Source organism: Martes martes (genome assembly GCF_963455335.1).
Source record: "Martes martes genome assembly, chromosome: 9".
Lineage (NCBI taxonomy): Eukaryota > Metazoa > Chordata > Mammalia > Carnivora > Mustelidae > Martes > Martes martes.
Window position 1 is genome coordinate 62,581,337 of NC_137896.1, and position 12,101 is coordinate 62,593,437.

Sequence of the window (12,101 nt, forward strand, 5' to 3'; positions counted from 1 at the left end):
CCACAGTCTATGAGGATTTTAGTTGTTTTACATCCTCTCCAACAGGTGATATTGTCAATAATTTTTTGTTGTTGTTGTTAGTTTTTTGTTCTTTTTTACATTTTGGCCCTTCTGCCATGTGTGTATTTTAGTGAAGTTTTAATTTGCATTTTCTTGGTGACTAATGGCTTTGAGCATCTTTTCACATGCTTACTGGCCCCTTGGATATTCCCCTTTGTGAAGTGTCTGTTGAGTTTTTTGTACATCTGTAAACTTTGGTGTGTTTGGTATTTTTCTTACTGATTTGCAAAAATTCTTTATGTATTCTATTTTTTAAAAAGCTTTTATTTATTTATTTGACAGAGACAGACATGGTGAGAAAGGGAACACAGGAAGGGGGAGGGAGAGAGGAAGAAGCAGGCTCTCCACCTAGCAGGGAGTCCTGCGGGGCTCAATCCCAGGACACTGAGATCATAACTTGGGCCGAAGGCAGACACTTAACAACCGAGCCATACAGGCACCCATTCTTTGTGTATTCTAGATATGAATCCTTCATCAAATATATGTTGTGAATACTTTTCTCCTCGTCTGTGGCTTGACTTTTCATTCTCTTAATGATGTCTTTTGATGAATGGAAGTTCTTACATTGAAGGAAGTTCGCATTATCCCTTGTTTCTTTGACTGCAGTCAGACCGACTGCTTTGGGTCCTGTCTCTGCCTTCAGTTCTCAGGCTGTAGGCCTGTGTCCCCGATCTGGTCTCTCCCCTACCCTTCCCGCAGATCCCTTCTGCTCCGCTGGCTTGCCATAGATTCCCTGCAGTGGGGACTGAAGTCTTACTCCCCTTTGGATAAGCAGAATCGTCCTCTTTTTCTGACTTGTGCCTGGCCTTATTTCCTCTGCAGCCACAAGTCTTGAAGGTTGGGATTATCAGACTGCTGGGGTCTCTCTGCCCACCAGCAGCAGCCAGTACTCCTTCCCTGGGTCCCTCTGCATTTCACGTTCCAGTCTGAGCCCCACCCTGGGCCTCAGCAGAGGTGATCCACTCATCCTCATCAAGTCTTTCCTGGCTCTGGTCACACCCCTGCCCCAAATGCTTTGGCAGGTGATCTTTGACGCTTCTTTTGGTGTCCTCTAGGACAATTCTCCAGATCTTCACTCTCCTGGATTATGTTATAAACTTAGTTTTCGCCTCAAGACCAAGACCCAATATCACAGGCTCAACATTTAAATTCCAAATGGGGACCCAACATAATCCAGTCAAAATGGAGCCAAATGAACATTATATTGCATATCTCTAAAGTACTACTAGCCTGCCCCTTTTCGTCCTTCTAAGGGCTTCTTCACTTGAATATGAAGTGATCTGGAAACACAATCAAGTAAAAACAGAATCCCATAAACTCCGACATGAAAAAAATGGCATCTTCATTTCTATGTGAAAATTAACCTTTCCTTACATTCTGAATATGGACAACAAACTGCAACACTAGCTGTTTCCCGTGACTCTGTCACCAACAGAAATCACAGCTACCTTCATGTCACAGAGTTGCTGATGCTAGCTGATTAGTCACACTCATCACTATCTCAATACGGCAGATGTTATTAGACCCACCAGTAAATCTTGCATTTAATGGGTTAAATATAGTACAGTCTCACAAGTTAGTTTCTTAAAAATATTCTGATAAACTTAGTTCAATATAGTTTATGCATTTTGTTTTTTTATTTTTCCATTTGAGAGAGAGAGAGAGCACGTGAGGGCAGGAGCAGGGGAAGGGTCACTGGGAGAGGGAGAAGCAGACTCCCCTCTAAGCAGGAATCCCAGGACCCTGGGATTATGGCCTGAACTGAAGGCAAACACCTGACTGAGCTACCCAGGTGCCCCTGGTTTATGCATTTTAAAACACTCTGACCTGCAGTCTATATAGGCTTCACACAATTGCCAGAAAAGACCCAGATACCAAAAAAAGCTGAGAAACTCCTGTTGGCAAGAGACCCTCTTAAACCCATAGCAACTTCAAGTCACACAGTGACCTACGCTGATCAACCAGCAGCTTTGCTTCTAGGTTGGGTGGTGCTGAAAGTTGGCTCCATCTTTGTTACTCTGTTCCTTGGGTGTGGGGGGGAGGGGTGCGGGAGGGAGGATCTCAAGGGGCCCAGGCATGTGGCTGCAGTTTTCTCTAGATTCTGGCATTCCAGGGATTCTGGAAGAACAGGGCATCTCTTCTGCAGGTCAGAGGAAATGGGTAGCTCTCCAGCTAAATAGATTTCATGCTTGACTTCAGGGGAATAGCCCAAATGATGATCTGTTTGGGAGAGTAAATTAAAGAGGTAAGCGGGCATGCTGGTTTTATTTGGTTTAACATTTGCTGGTTTAGTTGCTCCCCTAAGCATTTCAAAGGAATAATATTGGTTGTCAGACCTCTCTCCCCAGCATCATTATCTCCCCCCACTGCCCAATTCAAATTTTGGCCAGAGCCGGCTTCTCCAGGGGCACTGACCTTGGATTAGCCTGTAGGGAAGGCTCACTGGGATCTCTTCTCTCTCCAGGCCAATCGAAACATGGCTATTTCTTTTCTCACAGCTCCCAATACTGAGTCTTCATGTGATTCCCTCCTCCCACTCTCATGTCTCCTAATCAGTATCCTTACTAGCATTTCTTGGGCCAAAATGTTCATGAAGAGGAGTTGTTTCCCCTTCCTAGAAGCCATGCTTTTAGGTTCTCATTTGATGTTGAGTAACAGAAAATGGGAGAGGTTTGATTATGTAATTTCTGAATCCAGTTCCTTGGCTCACACCATGAAGGACCAGTGAGATTCCCAGGTCCTAAAAATTGGGGACATATGCTTCATGTTGCTATCTACATATCCTTACATGGCGTATTTCTCCTGGGTCCCTCCCATTGCCGTCCCTCACGCTCCACCCACCCCATGCATCCCAATCTTTGATTTCATTCCACAGACTACTGGAACAGTGCCTTGATGTGGTTGTAAGTCAGGTGAGACCCTTCCACTGACACCTTTGTCTTCTTCTGTCAGGAATGGTGTTGGCATGGCTATGACCACCACGTCCTCCTCCTCCTCTCTTCTCCCCATTAAGGTCCCCTATTTTGACTGTTTGCATGTGTTATTTTCAAAGAAAAGAGACTGCAGCTGATTGGGTGCATGACATTCTTCCAAAGGGTTGTAAGTTCTCTCTAAAAACCTAAGCTGTCATTTGTTGTTATTGGGACCACTAGCCAGATTGTTGAAGTTGACAGAGTTTCATTAGCTATGTTTTTGCAATAGTTTGCCTTACTATGGAGACAAGTAGGAGAACTCTGCCTAAAAATCTGGCTTTGTTTTATAGTCCTTAGCTGTGTGACACCGATGAATGGTCTTGAGCTGTTTCCAGTCCCTAGTGAGGGGTGTCAGTTTCTTGGACACTGCCGGGAAATCTATGTGTTTGGGCAGCATTTTCGAAGACAGCTTGTCCTGTAACAAGCAGTGGGCTCTGTGAGTCATGACTGCAGCCCAGTGATTCTAGTTCTGACCCTTCCCTTGACTAACATGTGGCCTTGGATAGGTCCTTTCTTGTTTTTTGTCTCCAGTCTTCTCCTCCATAAAGGGAGACAGGAGGCCTGACTGAGCTCTGAATCCCTTCCAGTTCGCTCTGTCATTTTATTATTCTAATAAATGAATCACCAAAAAGTCATGAAAACATCCCAATTATAGCAATTAAGAAAAATAACTGAGATTCTGTTTTATATGGTGTTAAAGATTCCCTTTTGCCTCCTGAGTCTCTAAAGACCCAATATGTGTATCCCTGAAACTCTACAACATCCTTGTAAACTGCTTTTTAAAACTGATCGTGGGCCAGTATGGAATCCTGCGTCTTATTATCCAAATCTCAGATTCTGAGTTGTAAGAAGGTCTATTTAAAATGATATGTTTTTCTTGCAGGAATTGTGAAGTGGTCAGATTTTATGATGTTTTAACATTCATTGCCGTTCATTATCTAAACACTCCTCTATAATCCGGTGAGTGTGTGAGGCTAATGAGTAGAATGGAATTCATTCCGGGTTTGATTGCCTCTGCTGATTCTAGTGGAAGGCCTCTCTTATATCTGTTCCTCCTTTCTCGACATGGTTAAGGCAAAGAGTCGTGGAAAACCTCAGACTCGGCTCAAGATTTTAAATCTCTGTGACTTGGGGCAAAGAAAAAAATGTGGCTCTGCATAGCCATCTCCAATGCCTACCAATTGTAGACTGTAGTGATATTTCACAGGAAGAGAAATCTCGTGTCGGTAGGTTTTTTGACTTGTTAAAATAGTCACTATACCACTTTCTTTTCAAACGTAGAACGTCCCCACCTGTATAATGCTCACAAATCCTAATCACGTTGCCATGCCATATAATATTTGTTTGACTTTATAATCCTTGGAGAAGGAATAATAGGGGGACAGGGCCACAGTGACATTTCATGGTCTGACTGCATCTCAGGCGAAAGGCAGCCTGGTTCACGCTGCTGCTGGATGCCGGGCTTAGCCTCTTTATGATTATGGGATGCCACAGAGGATTCCTGGGAGGCTGCGTCCTTTAAGTCAGGTCATTATCCCATTGAATAAGGCTCTCTCTTTCCTATCTTCCGATTTCTGGCTCCACTGCCACCACCCCCCTCCTAAGTACACACTAACACTTGTACTTGGACTGTGTTTCCCAAAACATATACTTAGAGTTTCATTTACTGATTGCTCTGCTGCACTCCAAATGGCCCAGCATTTTGCCGATGAAAGAGTGTAAATCATGCCTTACGTGGGATACGGTAGGATGTGATGTTTAGAGAAAGGAAAATATGCTTCCTTATAGAAGCACCAGGCACTCAACCATCTGGATTGGGGAGAACATTTTCAGTCATTCATCCTGATGTTTTGTCTACGTGGTACCAAACATCTGGGACCTGGGTGACAGACCGAATGTTTCACTTCACATCCAGATGTTTTTGCATTACGCTGAAACAATTAAAAGACGTCAGTTATATTTTTCAGAATTTACATAGTAAAAGCGTGACAGTTACACTAATTTCATTTAAGTTTTGAGATAAAAAAGATGAGGGAAAGAGGCATACTTTTGGCTGGTTCTTGAGGCAATTTGCTAGTTTTTTTTTTTTTTAAGCCACATATTTTGCAACTCGACTGTAAGAATTTTTTTTTAAATTATGAAGAAATATCCCCAGAAATACAGCCTGTCCCTAAAAATACAATGATTGGGATTGTCATTCAATAGTAAAAACACTTGGGTCCTGCAAATTCAGGTAAGATGTGGATGGTTAAAAGAAATTATTGTCCAAAATCGTTGCCTAACAGCTTAAGAAGTAAGAGCGTCATTCGAAATGACTCTCTATAAATACATGTACTCCTTGCACGAAAATGAGAATGCAGGATCCATAGGTTTGTTCGGATTCTAACGGGATTTGCAAAGAGGCTTTTCAGACCTTTTTGAGAAATGCTTTGAATGATTCAAAATGCAAAATCAGATTCCATCCGCTAGAGCCACCTTGAACGTCTATCACAAGAGCAGAAGCAGCAAGGAATGTTGAAACATTCTGCAACACAACCATGGGGGGGTGGATAAAGATGTTTTGTGTTGTTTGGAGAATCAAATTTCTCATTTCTCCCATTAAATGGGACTGGGTCTAATGCTTGTTTAGAAGACGTGTTCCCAGCATATTTCTTGTATTAGAAGACACAGACTTTAATCTGGCGCTGCACTGCCAACAGGTTTTGTGGCCACTTCTATGCCATGAAAATACCAATATATTTTTCATTATTTCTAGGAAGGCACATAGGGTACATTACACATAGCAGAAAGTATCGAACTGAACTGGCCTGGTACAGTGCTTCTGCTGACTCAGCACATGGTTTCTCTTTTCCGCATTACAAAAACAACTTTCCTCTGGGGTAAAGCCTTCACAGAAAGCAAAGGGGAATAAAAATACAGAGGGGTCTTATTTTCACCCTTAACTGTACCAAGTCCAAAGGCAAATGCAAAATCAGACTCAACTTTTCTAGGTTTACAGAATTAAAAAGCTTCCTCCCCTTGCCTCTTTCCCACCCCCAGCACCATAGAAATCCCATAAAGTTGGAACGAAGCTTGTTGTTCACCCATGAATTTGCACCAGGCCTCATATCCTTGGTGTTGGACTCAGAGGCAAGGTTGCCAGTGCCTTTTTTATGCTTTGTGTGGGGGATTTTAAGCAAGGCAGGTTTTGTGGACTTGTACCCGCAAACATTTCTTAAGAGCCGTGCATTGAGTAAGCTGCCTATCCCAGACATCGCATAGGGACTTGTGGGGCCTAGGGTGAACCTGCGGTCACAGCACGTGTCCACCTTCTCTGCCTCATTCAGCGCTGGAGCCCTTCAGAAATGTAGGGTTGTGGGTGCATGCCGGCCGACCCCAATGGACGTGCTAAAAGGCTAGGGCCCCTTCTATACATTATTAAACGTTCCTGAAGCTCTGTTCTCTATTCCGCGAACACTCAGCAAATCCGCTGCAGTGGGAATCGCTGGGCGGGAGGGTAGCTCGTGGACCCGGGTCAGGAAGAATATTGTGAACCTCCGGTCTCCCCAAAGCCTCCCACCTCCCCCGCCTTTGGCCTCCCCCATGACCAACTCACTAATCAATGCAAATGTCGTAGGAGGCCAGGTCCGCAATTGGCATTCCAGAGATCTCGGACCACCAGCCGAGCTTTAAATAAGTGCAGATGTGACAGGCGGGAGACCCGGCGAGGCCGCCTCTCCGCCCGCACGGCCCTCCCCACGCAGGCCAGAGCACACCGCCGCGGGCCTCGGCGGAGCTCGCAGGGTGCCTGCGGCGGCTGCGGGGAGCACGTCCGGGAGGAACGGGGTGCGCACCTAGTAACCGCGGGGACTGTGGATGCCCCCGAGTTTGAAGGCAGTTCGGGGCTGCTGTGAGCCCCGTGGTCCATAACTTCCATGGCCCCACTGCTGCTTCTCTCAAGTGGCTGGGGAGTAACCTACCCCCGTCACCAGCCAGGGGCTCCAAGGGCCCCGACTCCCGGGCCTGGCTCGGGAAATTCTGAACTTGGCCCGCTGGGGAGGCTCCGCTCTTCCACCGCGCGGCCCGAGCGCGCAGGAGGCGCTCCGGGCCCGACCCGCCGGCGACACGGAGAATCTGGATCTTCTCCCCAGCTAACCCCCACCCCACGCGGAAAAGGCACCTTTCCCGTCCCCAACCCAGCCTGGAGGCCCGGTGCCCCGACGGAAGAGCCAAGTCGGAGACGTCCGGGCCTGCGGGCCGCGGAGAATGCGGTCCTGAGAGTGCGGGCCGAGGCGGAGGGAGCTGGAGCGGGAGAGGTCAAGCCCGGGTCAGTCCCAAGTCCGGGTGGAGGTTGAGCGGCTCCGCCCAGGGACGACAGGCGGCGGGGGCGGCTTCACCTCTGCAGACTGCGACCCGCAGGCTCACTTGTAGCCCCGACTGCAGGCTCCGAGTTGAAGGGCTTGGAGAGAGGGGGGAAAGGCGAGGAAAAAAACCTCGGAGCCAGGCGCATTCTTCCGTGTGTGGTCAGCCCCCGAGCCCGATTCCGAATTTATTCACAACCAGCCCCCTAACTCTCCAATCTCGGGTGGCTCCACGAACCCTGTCCGGTCCCGGGCCGCGCGGCCACCTGCCTGCGGTCTCGTCCTCCGACCCAGGCACTTTCGATCCGAGCAAACCCCTCCGGCCTCTCCTGCCCGTCTCGGCGGGTACCGCTCCCGGGGCCCAGGAGGGCGGCAGGGGCGCCGCAGCAGACCGCTTGGCGGCCGCCCGACGAGGCACCGGGGCCAGGTCCCCACACCTCCCCGGGACCCGCTCATTCCCGCCTCTCCGGGTCCCAAAGGCTTCAGCCCCGCGCCCCGCCGCTGCAGGAACCGGTACCCCCCGGAAACCGGCAGGCTCGGAGGGGCGCGCCGCCGGGCCCGGTGCAGGGCCTTCTCCTCCGAACGGCCCTGCCGCCAGCCCGGCCACCCCACCCGCCTCCCACACACGGGAGACACCCGTCTGGCCGCCGATGGGCCGCCCGGAGCATCGGCGCCTCTGGACACCCCTTCCGCCGCGGGGCACGCTCGGCAGGGCACGCTCGGCAGGACACCGGGCGGAGGACGCCTGCCGGAGCCCCGGGGCGGCGATCATCACTCGCGCCTTCCGCCGCCGGCCGCCGCCCCGCCCCGGGCGACCCTCCTTCCCTGCCTGCCTCTGGGCCCCGCGCGGCGGCGAGGGCTCCAGGCGAGAACGGCAGGCACCGGCGCGCACGAACTGACCGCGCTCCGGCCGCGTCTCCCCGAGAGCCACGTGCGCCCAGCCCCGCCGCCCCAGCCGGGTCCCAGCTGCCCCCGGCGCCTCCCGCAGCACCCTGCGCCGCCGCCCGCCCGCCGCAGCCGCTCGCCGGCACCTGCACCCTGCTCTTCCGTTTGCCTTTTCGTCCGAGTAGAAATGCTACGACCTTAAACAAATGCGTTTTCGGAGACAGGCACGAAAAAGACCAGGGGCTACGACAATGCGAGCGCCGAAGCACAGAAAAGCCAACTGGCCCAGAGCGACCGGGCTTGGTGCAGGGGCGCATATAACCAGTCGGAGAGGCGACAGCCATGGGTCTGCGGAAAGTGGAGCTCTTCTTCAAAGAGGGACTGATAAACCCCTTCAAATTATATCGAAAAACTATCCGAATTCTCAATTATTTTTTGTGGACCTGTCCTCATTGAAATGCCGATTGTAAGCAAAAACAAAAACTCTTAATTTATTGATGTAAGTCCTGTTCAAAGAGGCCAACAGGAGGACGAGACACACAGCGATGACATTGCTTAGCTATGTGACCACTATACCATACTTGGCGGAGACGTTCTTTTTATCTCTCTCTCTTTTTTTAAGTGCAAAATGTAGCTAAGCAACTTCCCCTGCAGCTGGCCATCCCAGATAATATGGTTACTTTCCTAATGTAAAAATGTCCTGGTGATGTATCATCTAAAACAGTATTCGCAAGGTTTCCGATTGTGTCACATAAACAGCAGAACATAATCGGGCTGGAGAACTGTTAAGTCCCTTTATGTAAATACCTGATGCCATCATTCAAAACCAGTTGTTTGTTTGTATAGCAAATCTAAATCACAGGCCCAAGCTTAGCTGCCCTTTCATGAATAATATCTCCCACTTTCCTCGGATCCCAAAGAAGACAAACTGCAATGTCAGTATTTTGTTCTTTAGAGAGAATAAATTGTCCTTTCCCACCGCCCGGAATGCTCAGGAATGAGATGTGCTAGGCATTCATATGAGGATATTTTGGAAGATGGTGCAGGTGTGGGCTGACTTCAGTTACTTGCTTTTGTGTTGTTGTTTTTTTTAAAGAGGTCAAATGTAGGATCTGGTTTTAGGGAAGGCAGAGAATAAGATTTCCTGACAGGAGTTAAAATGCCCCTGTGCCTAGTCTCAGATGGAGGAGATAACACAAACCTGATAAGGCATTTAGCTGATGCATCCTGAAAATGGAGGTGCCTATCAGCATGCATGTCATCAATCAAAAATTATTTAATATTTGCCATTCAATTAGCCAAATGGCTCCACCATTTTGCAAATTTTCACAAATAAGCAATTAGCGAAATGATCGGTAAAATCTTCCATGCTCACTCATTTAATGGTAAATGATTGAGCAGTACTTGAACTTGCAGGAAAATTTAATAGTTTGGGAATTTATGGTGCAGTTAAAAATGAAGTATAAGAAACTGACAGTTAAATTTTCTGAACTGGTAGAAAATACTAACAGAATTATTTAGGTTTCTTTCTCTCTTTTTTTAATTAAAAATCATTTTGGAACAAAGACTGAATTTAGGAAACAAATCAGAACAGCCCTAACATCTGAATATATAAGTGAGTTGGGTATATGGTTTCTTAAGTGATTTTTTAATATAAAATAGTTTAGTGGACTTAAAAAAATATCTTGCTTAATTAAACACATAACATAAGGAATACTAAGATAGGTGTTTTTATCTTATATAACTAGAATTCCTTACATACCAACATAAGAAATGAACAGCTATGTTGGCTACCTTCCCTAAGTATTAGTAATTTAAATTCCCTGAATATAACTGACCTCAGTAAGTTGAATCATAGGACATAAAAGCTACTTCATAAGAACTCTTTATATATAATTATGCAAATCATAGTGTGTTTAAGTCACTAATAACTAGACATATAAATTTTCTGGGTTGAAGGAGAGCCTAGACTATAAATCTATCATATAATAGCATATAAACATCCTCAGGATCTGTTTTATTATAAGAAAATAATTTTCTTTGCTATCAGAGACGCCCATGAGGGCACATTTTTATTATATATTTGAGAGCTGTTAAATTTGATGATTAAACACATAATTTTAAGCCATTTCTCAGAAAAGTTCTCAGACTATTCAGAGTATTTTACTTCTAAGTAATGCATTAAATACACAAAATGCGTGGCATTTATATTGAATTTTTGTAAAGGAGAATGCACCTGAAACAGGAAATATGTGCAAATAAAAACTAAAGACCTAGGTCCAGATGAAAAAATGACATTCAAAATTCTGCTTTCCAGAAAATGATCTATTTTACCAAAAATTCTTGCAATATTTTCTCTCTTCAGGTCTGCCCTTTACAAAATGACAAAATTGTTCAGGGATCTGCTCACCGAGCTCACGCAATTGCAGCTGTGTGTGTGTGTGTGTGTGTGTGTGTGTGTGTGTGTGTGTTTCAATCTCCATTCGCCTTTGCAGGGCACAGAAATAAAGGAAAGATGAAAACCTTGAGCTACTCTGACACACATAAGGACTTATAGTTTATTAATCAGAGAATTTAGCTTTATCCCCTCTGCTATTCATCTGAAATTAATTAAGTGTGTAGAATTACAAGGTGGGTGTATCCGAGACAGCAGGCCCTGCTCGGACTAATCAAAAGGGCACATGTTGAATGAGTACAATTTAGTTAAGGTTAATCCAGTGAAGATGATACCTCCCTGGTCTTAATTACTCTAGGTGATAGATTGTGGAATGGGAGAGTAGGAAGGAAGGGAAATTCGGTCCTACTGAATACCAGGATCCTCTAATTTAATTTAGCTCCTTGTTTTCACAGAGGCAAACAGTTTCCATTCGGAGAGCAGGACCATACTCTCTGGATTCTTGTTTAAGGTGGGTAGGAGAAAAAAAAAATTGCATGTGTATTCTTAAGAAAAATATGGAAAACAAATATGAAGGCTTCAAAGCTGTTGGTGATAATGTGCCTTTTATTGTAGGCATGTCAGCTCGGAATTTTATCGCAGTGCAGTGCATTCTTTGTGATTTCTGCTGGGGGCTGGTTACTTTTTTGAACTTTCTTCTGAGTGTGGAGACTGGGCAACTGAATGAAATAAACTGTTTCTGTACCTGCAAGACTGCATTAATGAAATGACTACATATGTACTGTTAAAAAAACAATACAGTTTAAAATATTAACAAATACAGAACTAACCACCGTGCATGAATCGCACAAACACGATGTGGGGCATTAGAAGCAGGATACCTACTCTACGATTCCATTTATACAAAGCTGAAAAACAGACGACCCAAATGTATGTTATAGGTCAGAGTTGGGATTTACCCTCGGGGGAGCCCCAAACAAGAGGGGCTTCTGGGGGTGTTGATCACACTCTGTTTCTCAAGCTGGGTACTGGTTACACAGGTGGGTTCACTTTATGAACATTCGTCCCGTTCATGAATTTGTGAGCTGACGATTTGAGCGTTTTTCTGTATATATGCCTTGTTTCAATGAAACACGTACTTTACAAAATGAAAATGAATAAGAGAAAAATACTAAGAAGGGAACGGGACTATAGAACGAAACATTCTTAAAAGACAGAGGTGCATGGGCTGAGTTCTTAATATGTTCGCTTTGCCATCTTTTCATCTGTTCACGCACAAATGCTTAAGATTATGCCTCTGTATCCAGACTTCACTAAATATTTGGATCTTTCTTGTTTCTTTTGCTTACATGAAAGTCCCAGTCTGATTAGGGTGTTTCAGAATCTTATTCTATATTGCTATTTAAGGTGCAGCTCTCCGCCCTCCCTCCAAAAGCTTATTGTCTCCTT

At 46.1% G+C, this 12,101-nt stretch overlaps 1 pseudogene across 1 annotated transcript in view; it reads right to left on the reverse strand.

Moving 5' to 3' along the window:
* The window catches only part of LOC308349092 (ribosome biogenesis protein NSA2 homolog), a 78,602-nt pseudogene extending 70,458 nt beyond the window's left edge, over positions 1 to 8,144 (reverse strand). The window contains exon 1 of the transcript in view: positions 7,722 to 8,144. The product of the transcript in view is annotated as a ribosome biogenesis protein NSA2 homolog (transcript). The remainder of the gene's footprint in view (positions 1 to 7,721) is intronic.
* Positions 8,145 to 12,101: the final 3,957 nt, after the last annotated feature.